Source organism: Triticum dicoccoides, chromosome 1A (genome assembly GCF_002162155.2).
Source record: "Triticum dicoccoides isolate Atlit2015 ecotype Zavitan chromosome 1A, WEW_v2.0, whole genome shotgun sequence".
NCBI classification, from domain to species: Eukaryota; Viridiplantae; Streptophyta; class Magnoliopsida; order Poales; family Poaceae; genus Triticum; species Triticum dicoccoides.
Window position 1 is genome coordinate 604,112,343 of NC_041380.1, and position 12,606 is coordinate 604,124,948.

The window sequence follows — 12,606 nt, forward strand, 5'->3', positions numbered from 1 at the left end:
TCCCCGAGCGCCTCGGCCTCGCCCACGGCCTCGCCCCTCCCCCTTCCCCTCGCGGCTGCCCCTGCCATCGCAGGTGCGGGAGAAGGAGGGACGCATTGTCGAGCGGCGACCCTCGCCGCCACCGTTGAAGGACCAGGGTTCTCTCTCTCCATAGCGGGTGGAAGGGGGGAGGAGCAGAAGCTGAAGAAAGGAGGAGATGAAAGAATGCGGGGCGCCATCCTCCCCCACCCGCTCCTTATAAAGGAACGGGGTAGGGGCTCGACCACCCCACTCCACCAATCAAGACACGGAGGGCGCAGGGAACTGGGACCGACCCGCTGCCCCGGCCCGCAGCGCCCCGGTTTCCCGCCTCCACCGATCGCCACCGCAAGTGCATGCGAGCCACATGGCAGGCGTGCAGGACCGAGGCGACGGGTGAGGCGATCTCTCCCCACCCCGTGATTGTGGGGAGTGGCCGCCTTGAAAACCACGCCTCGGCCCCGTTCAGTAAATGGGCCGTGCCTCCACGCCTTCCTCTGTTTATGGGGAAGGCGCGAACCGCCCCCCTTTTTACTACGACGTGATGCATGCATGCAGAGCTCAGCCCCATGCATGCTACCCACGTCACGCACGCCTCCCCACGCCACGCCACGCGCGGGACGCGTGGAAAGCGCAGCGCACGAAGAAACTTACCATGGTAAAAACCGCCCCGCCTGCCCGCGCACCGTTTTTGGGCCTAGCCCAACAACGCGTTGCGCTTATGTCTGGGCCAGGCCCGGGGGCTCCTGTCAGTGTACAAAAAGGGAGGGTACACTTTTTGTACCCCTATGACTGTGCACGGGCAGTCTGAGCCACGGGCGCCACCACACCGAGCACGGCAAGGGAGGTAAGCCAAGGTAAGGCCGAAGCTGAAGAGAAGCAAAACGACGCCAAGACCAAGACCACAAAGAGCAAAGGGGACCGAGCAGACCCCCCGGCAAGATCCTTGCCATGGCAGCTCGCCCCACACGCAGGCTGTAGGTCGGGCTGACTCCTGTTTTTTTGCTTTCTTTCTTTGAGCCGCCGACTGTAGGTCGGGCTGACTCCTGATTTTTTGACTTGCTTCTTCTTCGTCTTGGCAGACTTCTTCCCTGGCCACACGCAGGCGGCCACTCAAGCCATCGAGGCTGATCGCGAGGTGCGGAGGGCAAATGGCGAGGAGATTGCCGCCAATGCCCCCCGAACCCTTGATGAGCAGCTTCTGAGCATCGAGGCTCGTCAGCGGCCGGCCCATCGGATGCTGCGCCGACTTCAACGTGTCGGCGCCTAGGCGATTGCTGCCTTGTGGCCAGACATGCCGGTTCTGCGCACTCCCAGTTGGACTGCCGACTGGCTGCAGGTCGCGGCTGGCTGTCTCGAGACCTGGAAGGGTTCTCGGCCCGAGCTGGAGCGCGCCGGGCCTTGGAATTCGTCAAGGCGTGGTATCCAGGGCTGGACCTGGATCGGCTGGCCACGCTTCGGTCAGAGGCCCAAGTAGAGCTGGCAGCTGTGGAAAACACCCTCGTCGAGCGTGCGGTGGCGATCGCCGAGTACATAGACACCAGCGTCTTCGTCCCTGAGCGGGCTGAAGATGGCGGGGAGGTGCCGCCGGAGTGGTTCGGGATGAACCCGGATTATGACAAGGACTCGGCGGAGGTGATCGGCTCCAGCGCCGAGGAGGCAGGCGAGGCGGAGGACGGGGACAAGACGGAGGCGCCAGAAGATGGAGCGGGGGACCAACCTCAGCTCGACCGTGCCTCCAGCAACAAGCCGCGCCTGACCGAGCCGGCTGCTGCTGGAGACGATCAAGCCGGGACTGCCCAGCACCTGACACCATCGCCTCTTCCGACCCTCCAAACCCGTCTGCCGCTTCCTAGGCCGTCACCTTGCTTATATTACCTGTTTTAGTAGTCTTTGAAGAACTTTGTTAATTTGCACAATTCCACCCGCGGGGTGTATTTTGAACTTCTGTTCGAAGATACTGCCAAGGGCCTATGTTATGTAAATATTTATCCGAGCTCTATCTTTTCTTGCTCATTGCTCTTTTGACTTTTTCCTTTGCCGCCTTCCCTTAGTCGCTGCCTTGCCAGTCGGACAACCGCTCTGCGGACTGCCGCTGAATCAAATGCTTGGCTACTTTGGGAAGGCAAGTACTTAGCCATTTTTAGAGTCTTTTTAACAAGTTGGATAGAAGGTGGCCAGCTGACTATTCAAGAGTCAGCTTGCGAAGAGCGGCTAAAAAACCGGCTTAAGCTATGTTTATGTTTTGAGTCCTTAGCCATTTTCATGTGGGCGCCCATTCTTCCTTACTCCTGCCCACCAGACAGTCACTCTGCGAGCTGCGGCTTCTGACAGGAGACGGCTTAGGCACCACACACTACTTGTCCGACTGCAGGAAGCATTTCATAGCGCAAGACGGCGAGTCCCTGGTCCGACTAGTCGGACCCGGTGCCAAGCGGCATAAAAAAGAGTAGCATACTCGAAGGCATAATTCTTATCATATAGATAACAAAAAGGGCAGTCCCCGAGCTCGTCTCGGGGGGCCCGAAGTCTTGGTACTTTAATACAAAGGGTAGCGTGGTACATACTACATTAACTGTAAAATCTTTGGAGAAGATTTGCATTCCATGGCCGTTCCGTCTCTTTGCTGGAGTCGTTCCTCTTGCGTGCTCGGGGCTTCTAAGCGTCGATCAGGTAGTAGGAGTCATTGCCCAGTACTTTGCTGATGATGAAGGGGCCTTCCCAAGGCGCCGACAGCTTGTGCTGGTCGGCTATTCGCTGGATCAGCCGGAGCACAAGGTCGCCCTCTTGGAAAGATCTCAGCCTGACCTTCCTGTTGTAGTATCGACGCAGGCTCTGCTGGTAGATGCTGGACCAACTGAGTGCCAACAGCCGGCCCTCTTCCAGCAGATCGACACCGTCTTGACGTGCTTCTTCTGCTTCCTCCTCGGTGTACATGGTGACTCGCAGGGAGTCGAACTCTATGTCCGTTGGGATGACGGCTTCAGCACCATAGACGAGGAAGAAGGGCGTGAAGCCGGTCGACTCGTTTGGAGTTGTGCGCAAACTCCAGAGGACGGCTGGCAACTCGTCAAGCCAACAGCCGGCCGAACGCTCCAGTGGTTCGATCAGTCGAGGCTTGATGCCAGACAGGATGAGGCCGTTCGCTCGCTCCACTTGGCCGTTTGACTGCGGGTGGGCAACGGATGCTAAGTCCAGTCGGATGCCCTGTGTCACGCAGAAACGGGCCAAGGCGCCTTTGGCAAATTTTGTGCCGTTGTCGGTGATGATGCTGTGTGGTATGCCGTATAGAATCGTGATGTCGGAGATGAAAGTCACTGCAGTTGGACCATTCATCTTCTTGATAGGCTTTACTTCTATCCACTTGGTGAACTTGTCCACCGCGACAAGTAAGTGAGTTAGGCCGCCTCGTGCCGTCTTGAACGGTCCCACCATGTCCAGGCCCCAAACTGCAAAGGGCCAGGCGATGGGGATAGTCTTGAGTGCGGAAGCCGGCTGATGCGGCTTGGAGCGGAACTTCTGGCACCCCTTGCATTTTTGGACCAAATCCTTGGCCTCTTTTAGGGCAGTCGGCCAGAAGAAAGCGTGTCGAAAAGCTTTGGCGACGAGTGCTCTTGAGGCCGCATGGTGGCCGCACTCGCCTTGGTGGATGTCTTTGAGAATTTCTTGGCCTTGCTCTGGCTCGACGCAACGCTGGTAGACACCAGTGACGGCACGCCTGACCAGCTCTCTGTTGACTATGGTGTAAGCTGCCACTCGGCGTTGTACTTGCCGAGCCAAGATTTCATCGATTGGCAGCTCTTTGCTCACTAGGAACTTGAGGATGGGCTGTGCCCATGAGGGTGTTGCTATTTCTTCGACTGCCAGAACTGCGACTTGGACGAGGGTGGCTGGGCTGGGAGGCAGTGGGCTGGAGCCCGCGGCCGCTTGCTGGATTGATGAAGTCCCCGGGCTGACTGGCGCAGTCCCCGGGCCGAGTTCTGGAGCCCTCAGTCTGGTCGCCGCAGTCCCTGGGCCGGGTTCTGAATTCCCCGTGCCGGCTTTGACTGCGGCGTTCTTGGAGCCATCTGTAAGAATTCTTGTGCCGTCTGCTGGGGCTCTTGAGTCGGATCCGACTTCTTTAGGGGGAGTCGGCACAAAGATGGAGTCTGACTCCGGTGAAGGCTTGACAGACGGCTTGAGGAGGCGCTGAAGGGCAACGCCGGATGGTATTGCTTGGCGGGTGGAGCCGATTCGTGCCAGGGCGTCTGCTTGGTTGTTGTCGTTTCTTGGCACATGAAGGAACTCGCACCCTTCGAAATATCCACTGAGTTGCTGTACGAGGAAGCGGTAGCTCGCCATATTTGCATCTTTGGCGTCCCAGTCGCCAGATGACTGTTGGATCACCAAGTCGGAGTCGCCATAGCACAGGATCCAGCGAATGCCAAGTTCTTTGGCAAGCCGGAGCCCGTGAATGAGCGCCTCGTATTCGGCGACGTTGTTGGAGGCGGCGAAATGGATCTGCAGCGCGTACTTGAGCTTGTCGCCTTTAGGAGAAGCGAGGACAATGCCGGCTCCCAAGCCGGTGCGCATCTTGGAGCCATCAAAATGCATCCGCCAATGGGCAAAGTCGGACGCTGGCGGCAGGTACTGGGTCTCGGCCCAGTCGACAAGGAAGTCGGCCAGTGTTTGCGACTTGATGGCGGTGCGGGGCTAGTAGTAGATTGTGTAGGGGGCCAGCTCTATGGCCCATTTGGTGGGGCTGTGCAAACCACAGTGATTGGATGCTCTTGAAAGTAAGGCTTCAATTTCTTGGCGGCAAAGTGCATGCCGTAGCACATCTTCCGGTAGTGGGGGTAGTTCTGCTTGGGGGTCGACAGCACTTCACTAAAGTAATATACCGGTCTCTGGACAGGTAGTGCCTTGCCTTCCTCCTTGCGTTCAACTACGATGACTGTGCTGACTACCCGGCTGGTGGCGGCAATGTACAAGAGCATGGGCTCTTTAGGAGTCGGAGCCGCTAGCACAGGGGGAGTAGCCAACATCTTCTTTAGCTGGAGAAAAGCTTCGTCCGCCTTGTGGTTCCACTCGAAAAAGTGGTCTTCTTCATGAGCTGGTACAAGGGGAGAGCTTTCTTGCCTAGCCGACCGATGAATCGGCTGATGGACGCCAAGCAGCCAGTGAACTTTTGCACATCCAGTAGTCGGCTGGGTACCTCCATCCTCTCAATGGCTTTGATCTTCACAGGGTTGCACTCTATGCTGCGTTCAGAGACCAGGAAGCCAAGGAGTTGGCCGGCTGGTACTCTGAAGACGCACTTCTCAGGGTTGAGCTTGATCTGGAATCGGCGCAGGTTCTCAAAGGTCTCCTTGAGGTCTTCCAGCAGTGTTCCATGCCTTTCCGTCTTCACCACCACATTGTCCACGTAGACGTGGGCGTTTCTGCCGAGTTGCTTGAGGAGGCACTTCTGCATGCAACGCTGAAAGGTGGCGCCGGCATTTCTCAAGTCGAACGTCATGGTCAGGTAGCAGAAGGCTCCAAACGGCGTGATGAAGGTGGTCTTCAGTCTGTCAGCCGGGTTTAATTTGATCTTGTGATATCCTGAGTATGCGTCTAAGAAGCTCAACAGCTCGCATCCGGCTGTGGAGTCTATCACCTGACCAATCCTTGGCAGAGCAAACGGGTCCTTCGGGCAAGCTTTGTTGAGGCTTGTGTAGTCGATACACATCCGCCACTGCTTGTTCTTCTTCAGCACCAGGACCGGGTTTGCTAGCCATTCTGGGAAAAACACTTCCATAATAAAGCCGGCTGCTAGGAGCTGGGCTATCTCTTCTCCAACAGCTCTTCTCTTCTCTTCTGACAGGCGGCGCAAGGGCTGCCTGACGGGCTTCACATCGGATCGGACATGTAACTTGTGCTCGGCGAATTCCGTCGGTACACCTGGCATGTATTTGGGGGACCATGCGAAGATGTCCCGATTCTCACGGAGGAAATCGACGAGCTCGCCTTCCTATTTGCTGTCAAGGTTTGCACCTATGATAGCGTACCTCTCTGGGTGCTCCGGGTCCAAGGGTATCTTCTTTGTTTCTTTGGCCAGCTTGAACGAACCCTCAGCCTCTAACTCCTTGGGGTTGGGCGACATCTCTGGCTGCTTGCCGGCCATCGCCACAACCCGATCAAGAAGTCGCTTCTCAGCTGCGATCACTAGGGACTCGGCAAGCCGACTGCTTTCAGCCGCACAAGCGGACGACTTTCTGTAGTCGCCGACTATGGTCAGAATCCCCTTGGAACTCGGCATCTTCATCTTGAGGTAGGCGTAGTGGGGAACCACCATGAACTTGGCCAAAGCAGGTCGGCCAAGCAGCGCATGGTATGGGCTTTCGAGGTCCACCACTTCAAACCATACTGGCTCTCGGCGGAAATGATCTTTGTCTCCGAAGAGGACATCTATCAGGATCTTGCCGATTGGCGAGCAGGAAAGGCCAGGAACAATGCCGTGGAACACAGTCCGGCTGGTCTGAAGCTGTCTTTGCTTGATTCCTAACTTCTCCATGGTCTCCTTGTACAAGATGTTGATGCTACTGCCTCCGTCTATCAGCACTCGCGAGAAGCGAGTGGCCCGCCTATCTGTGGCAAAGGTGGCATCCAAGACCAGGGCGTAGGAGCCCGGATTCGGCATCACCTCTGGGTGATCAGCTCTGCTCCAACTGATAGGCTTCTCGGACTAGTGCATGAACTCTGGAGTATCTGATGCTACTGCATTCACCTCTTGCTGCAGTAGCCGCTTGCTGCGTCGATCGTCAGCCATGCTGGTGAACACCACATAGGCTCCGTGCTCTTCTGGGTACTCATCTTGTACTGCGCTGATTGGCCTGACAGCCGGCTACTAGGGTGGAGGCGGAGGCGGCTGCCCAGCAGGCGGGGGAGGCAGGAGGCCATCTCCCTTGGCAATCTTGGTAAGCCAGTGGCACTTCCGGGTGGTGTTGTTTGACGGCTTCGCGCCGCTGTGGAACTTGCAGGGGCCACCGAGAGTTTGCTCGTAGGAGAAGGCCGGCAACCAGTTGGACTTGCCGCCTTTCTGTCGCTTGGGCGGAGGCTGCCCCTCCGGCTGCTGGTCTTCAACTGTCGCAACCTGCCGGTTGCTGGAAGTCGGCTGTGGGGCCTTGCGCTTGTGGTCACTCTGCTGTTGTCACCGACTGGCGTCTCCAGCTGGAGTTCTAGGAGCCTGAGGGGCCACTTTGCCAGTCGTACTAACTTGAATCTCTGCCTTCATGGAGGAGTCAGCTGTGGCATACTTGTCTGCTATGATCAGCAGCTCGTCCAAGGTCTCTGGCTCGTCGTAGAGGAGCTTGTGCTTGAGGAGGGTGCCTTCTCTGCACCCGGCGGTGAAGTACTCGATAGCCTGCACCTCGTGCACGCCCTCGCAGGAGTTCCGAAGCTCGACCCAACGCGTGAGGTAGTCGCGAGTCGACTCGTTGGGGCCTTGCACGCACAAGGAAAGGTGGCGAGGCTTGGGAGGTCGCTTGTACGTGCTTGTGAAGTTGCGGACGAAGGCGTCGGTGAAGTCGACCCAGCTGTTGATGCTGCGGGGCCTTAGGCTGTTCAACCATGTCCGGGCCGTGCCCTGGAGCATGAGCGGAACATATTTGACGGTGACACGCTTATTGCCGTTCGCTATGTTGACGGCTGTAGAGTAGTCAACCAGCCAGTCTTCCGGTTTTACGGAGCCGGTGTACTTGGGCATATCTCAGGGGAGCGTGAACCCTTTGGGAAAGGGCTCATCTCGGATGCGGGGTCCGAAACAGGGCGGGCCCAATTCGTCTTCTTCTTCCAGCGCTAGGGATCGGTGGAGTCAGTCGATCTGGTGGCGCGCGTTGTTTTCTCCGACTCCCTCTCGGCGGCCAAGGCGGTCGCCGAGAGTCAGATGCTCAACGGGTGGCGGGGAGACTCGCCTTTCTTTGCAAGGTGGAGGAGGCAGATAGTAGTCCTGCCGTTCCACTGCTCTTGGGCGGCCGTCTTGGTCGCGCTCGATGGTGATGTGAGTCCGACTGCGAGTGACAGCCGGATCCTTGTCTTTCCTTCCACGGATGCCGCTAGTCGGCGTCCGAGACGTCGCGCCTTGATCTCGGCGGGGAGGCAGGTTGTCGTTTTGTCGTTGCGGCGCCTCTGTGCGGCAGCCGACTGCGTTCTATGTGGCAGCCGCGTCGAGGAGTCGCTGGACTCGCTCCGTCATGAGGCGGCGCTCTTCACCCTCGAAGTTGTCCAGCTCGTCCGCCGCCGCCTGGGCGGCTCGGATGTTCTCCGCGGGCGTGGTGTACACAGGGCGATTGGCCTCGAACAGGTTGGCGATGTCCACGCCGCGCTGCCGGACCGCGCCTAGGCGGCTAGGCCCCGTTGGGGCCGGTGAGCCGCCCACAGCGCGATCCATCTCTCGCTGGTAGGCTTCTAACAAGTTTCTCATGCTTGCCAGCTTCTTCGCGCCTTCGATGAGCTGAAGGCGGCATGCCTCCAGCGTCTCGACATCAGCGTCTTCTGGAATGGGCGCGGTCAAGTCTTGCAGTGCTGCGTCGAGTGGGTCACGAGCTCCGCCGTCGGAGTGCTCGCCATGACCGATGACGAGCACTTTTGTGACGGTGCTTCCGCTGCTCTCCGCGTGAGGGAGCGGCTCGTCGTAGACCACCACGTTGGTGGGGAATGCATCGAGCGACGCGGTGTCAGAATCGACCAACATCGGGTCGGTGGAGCCTACGGACTCCAGGTCCACGGCAGGCTCGCCGGCGACGTGGATTTGATCAAGGAGGCCCGCGAGGAAGCTCTCGGGGCCGCCCATGCCTGCGTCGGATGCAGGCTCGTCGGAGAGGCGAACCTCGCCAACAAGATCGGTGAGGCAGCTGGCTGCGCAGGCAATCTCAGCGCCGTGCAGCGCGTCGGCGCAGACTCCATCTAGCGTTGCGGGCTGGCTGCGCTCGCCAGGGAGGAAAAGGGTTCCCGTCCAGAGCAAGTCTCCGGACGACGGTGCACCTGGCCCCACGATGGGCGCCAAATGTCGGGGGTTGGGTGCGACATATGCCAAGGGATGGCTTATCATGGTGGGGGCGAGTAGAACATCACCGGTGCCTGGAAGCGGGATGAGGCACAGGCATGCACGCCGGCGGATCTTACCCAGCTTCAGGGCTCTCCGAGGAGATAACACCCCTACTGCTGCTCTGCGGGGTCTCCGCATGATCACTATGGTAAAGTGTGTACAAGGTTGCTCCTTGAGCTGTTTCCTGGAGGTAGGAGAAGGCAAGGCTAGCTCTCTCCTCCCTATATCGTTTTGTCTAGTGCTAATGGGATCGAACCCTTTGCATGGGTGCCCCGGGGGGTTTATATAGGCCTACCCCCGGGGGTACAATGGTAATCCGGCTGGGTGCGGGTCCCAGCCGTCTGTCTCTCAGGCCGCCGTCCTCTCCGCCGACTACTGGGGCCCGCCGATTGGTGGGCCCCGCCGACTGGCCCGGTACGGAGCTGACAGGCCTTGTCCGCCGCGGGCGGGTCTTGCCGGCTGCGGATTACTGTAGCCGCGCTTCTAATGACGCTGTCTTGGTCATGGGGTCATGGCAACAGTGCCGCCGCCTGACGGGCGATCACTGTTGCCATTCCCTGTCTTGTCTGGTTAATGGCGTGCGGGGCCCGTGGGAGGGGCTAGCCGACTTCTGGAGGCCGACTCCCACTGGGTCCGTCTTGTGGCGCTCTAGCCGTCTTCGGTACCCCCGCTGACCGCGGGGCCCGCCGTCTCTGGGTCGTACAGGCAGGCCGACGTGGGCACAGGGTTCCGCCCACTGGGGCTGATGTCAAGGCTGGCATGGCAACAGTGTCGCGCCGGATGGAGATCTCTGATGGTACGGCGTATTGTGGCCATGCCTGCCTTTGGTAAGGGGCGGGCGTGGCCCTTACTAAGGCCACGCCCCGTCCCGTCCCTCCTTACGAGAGCATGAGGTGGTTGAAGTCGTGGGCCGACTCCCCATAGCCGGCTTCTCTGGAAGCCGCCCGCTAGGAGTCGGCTTATCTCAAAGTCGCCCCCGGGACTCGGTCGTGAGTGGGTAGTCGGCAGCGCTGCTGCCGACTCCCAGAGGTGGCTCTCTGTCCTGGGGTTCTTGAGGGGCGCAGCCTGCCTCGATGTCTTGAAAGGTTCTGGGCTTCGGGTTGGCCTACCCATGGCCCATTACTCCGACATCAACCTATAAATGGAAGAAGGTTGATGGAGAAACAGATGAATAGAAAGATAAAGATGCTAGCTAGTGTGCGTTAGAGATAGGAGTCGAGTGGATCAGAAGGCTGACTTATGGGTGTGGGTGTGAGAGAGATGAAGAAAGGGTGCATGTGACTCACATACAAACAAATATCGGAGAGAAATGAGATCCCGAGAGACGGAGTTTTGTGTCTGCAAGAGAGAAAGATATTTCAAAACAAGAGTGATAGCTAGAGAAACATATGAGGGAACGCAAGATATCTTTAGGGAGAGACAATGTGTGTGAGCGACGTGCAAGAGAATAGTGGAGAAATATGAGACCCTGGGAGACAGAGTTTGTGTTTGTGTGTGAGAAAGAGATATTTAAGAGGAAGAGCCGTAGGTTCTCATACCTAAGGAGCGAAAAACATCTCTGTATTAGGGGTGTGCGAGTTGCACACAGGGGAATAGTAGAGAGAAATGAGATCCCAGAAGACAAAGTTTTGTGTTTGTGTGAGAGAAAGAGATTCCACATGGAGAATCATAGTTAGAGACACACAGCAGGGAGCAAGATATACTTAGATAGAGATAGAGCGATGAAGGTTGAGGGAGAGAGTACCGTCAGTGTGTTACGAAGATAAAAGATCATTGTCGACATACAGGTAGCACGAGAGATACTCGAGAGACGATGAACGCGTATAGGTCTAGAGAGATAGTCCTATATAAGCATGAGTGATAGTTATATGAGATGAGTATCTGGATTAAATGGGATTCAAATACTTAAACTGGAGATCACGACATCAATAATATCATAACGCAAATTGGTGTATCAAACATGCATATTCATTTGAATTTCGGGACACGTGTAATGTTATATAGTTTATTAATATTGTCGATCCATAGATTCTTTAATTAGAAACAATGCATGGTTTATATGCAATTAGTGTCTAAACGGGATACACTATATGTTGCTTTGTGTGAAACACATTATACATGTTTGAGAAGTAAAAAACCTGCATGAAACACACATTAATTAGAGACAGTTAGCGAGGAATGCATACATTGGATTTTAACATAAAGTGGTTTCAAATATTTGAACATCCAAATTGATGGATACAACCTTATGAATCTGAGATCATGTCATTTGTAAACCATATTTATGTATAAAGGGTGTTGTGCTTTTGAAAGTATATATATAAAAAATGATGTATATAGAATTTTATTCCAATCGAAAATGGATCCTGCCCGAAAAAATAGAATACAAATGGGATTCGAATTGAGTTGGCACGGTAAACGTGCACGCTGCAAAATTTGAACGAAGCGGGGAAAGTCGCAGTATCCGCCCGAAACCAAAATCTGCGAGATGGAAATTACTACTGCCTATCCCTGCCACGCAAAGCCTATCTGCTCGATTTCTATAGGTTTCGATAGGGGTAGGTTTGTAATTTCACTCGAACGTGACATAACCGCCTCTCACCCGGATTCATACATGGTGGGTGCCAAAACACAGCGTGTCCTCGGCCAAAATCGACTCCCTTCCCGATTCATACACGGTGGGCGCCAAAAACAAACTCTCGTCGGCAAATATTCGGTGTATGCGAGATTACCGTCCTATCCCCAACCGACTAATATTGCTGTGATGTAGGAAATTTGAAACAGGGGCTAAGTTTGTAAATTTCCTCGCATTTGAGACAAGCGCGTCCTGAAGACATGGTTCCCCCCTTCCTCTCCACCTCCATTTCCCCATTCGTACTCCGTGGGCACCAAAACACCCTCTCCACCCCAGCCTCCTCCGTCCGCCACCCCATCCACCGCCGTCCTCCTCCACCATGCCGGAGCTGATACCCCGATGCCACCGTCCATTACAAGAGATCGACCTCTCTCATCCACGACTTCGGACCGGGATCCTTGCATCCCGTCCTCTCGCTTCATCCCCGCCGTTGTCCACCTTGTCGGCGCCGCTCCTACAACTGTCTCGTCCACCGCGCCCTGCCGCCACCGTCTACCCTCCTAGATCTGCTTCCACGCCACCGACAGCCATCGAAACCGCATCATCGTCAAATTCTCAGCAAATGCATACACGGCGCCGCACCAGAGGCGGTACTCTTTCGTATCTGCTCAACTTATTTATCGCAACAAGAAAATAGATCGCCACTGCTTTACTCTGATTTCTTGTCCATCACTTACTTGCTAGTTGAGAGCAAACATTGGTTGCGAAGTTGCCTTTGTCCGGTTTGCACCTTCAGATCTGCCATGGCACGCTCAACACTATACTCCCAATGCTTATGGTTTACCCCTTTTATATTCCACACTAGTTAAATCATAGTAGACTAAATTTCAAAATTGGGTCAGTCGATTTTTTAGAGCTCGACGGAGTTCGCTGGTGCGAACGAAGGGGC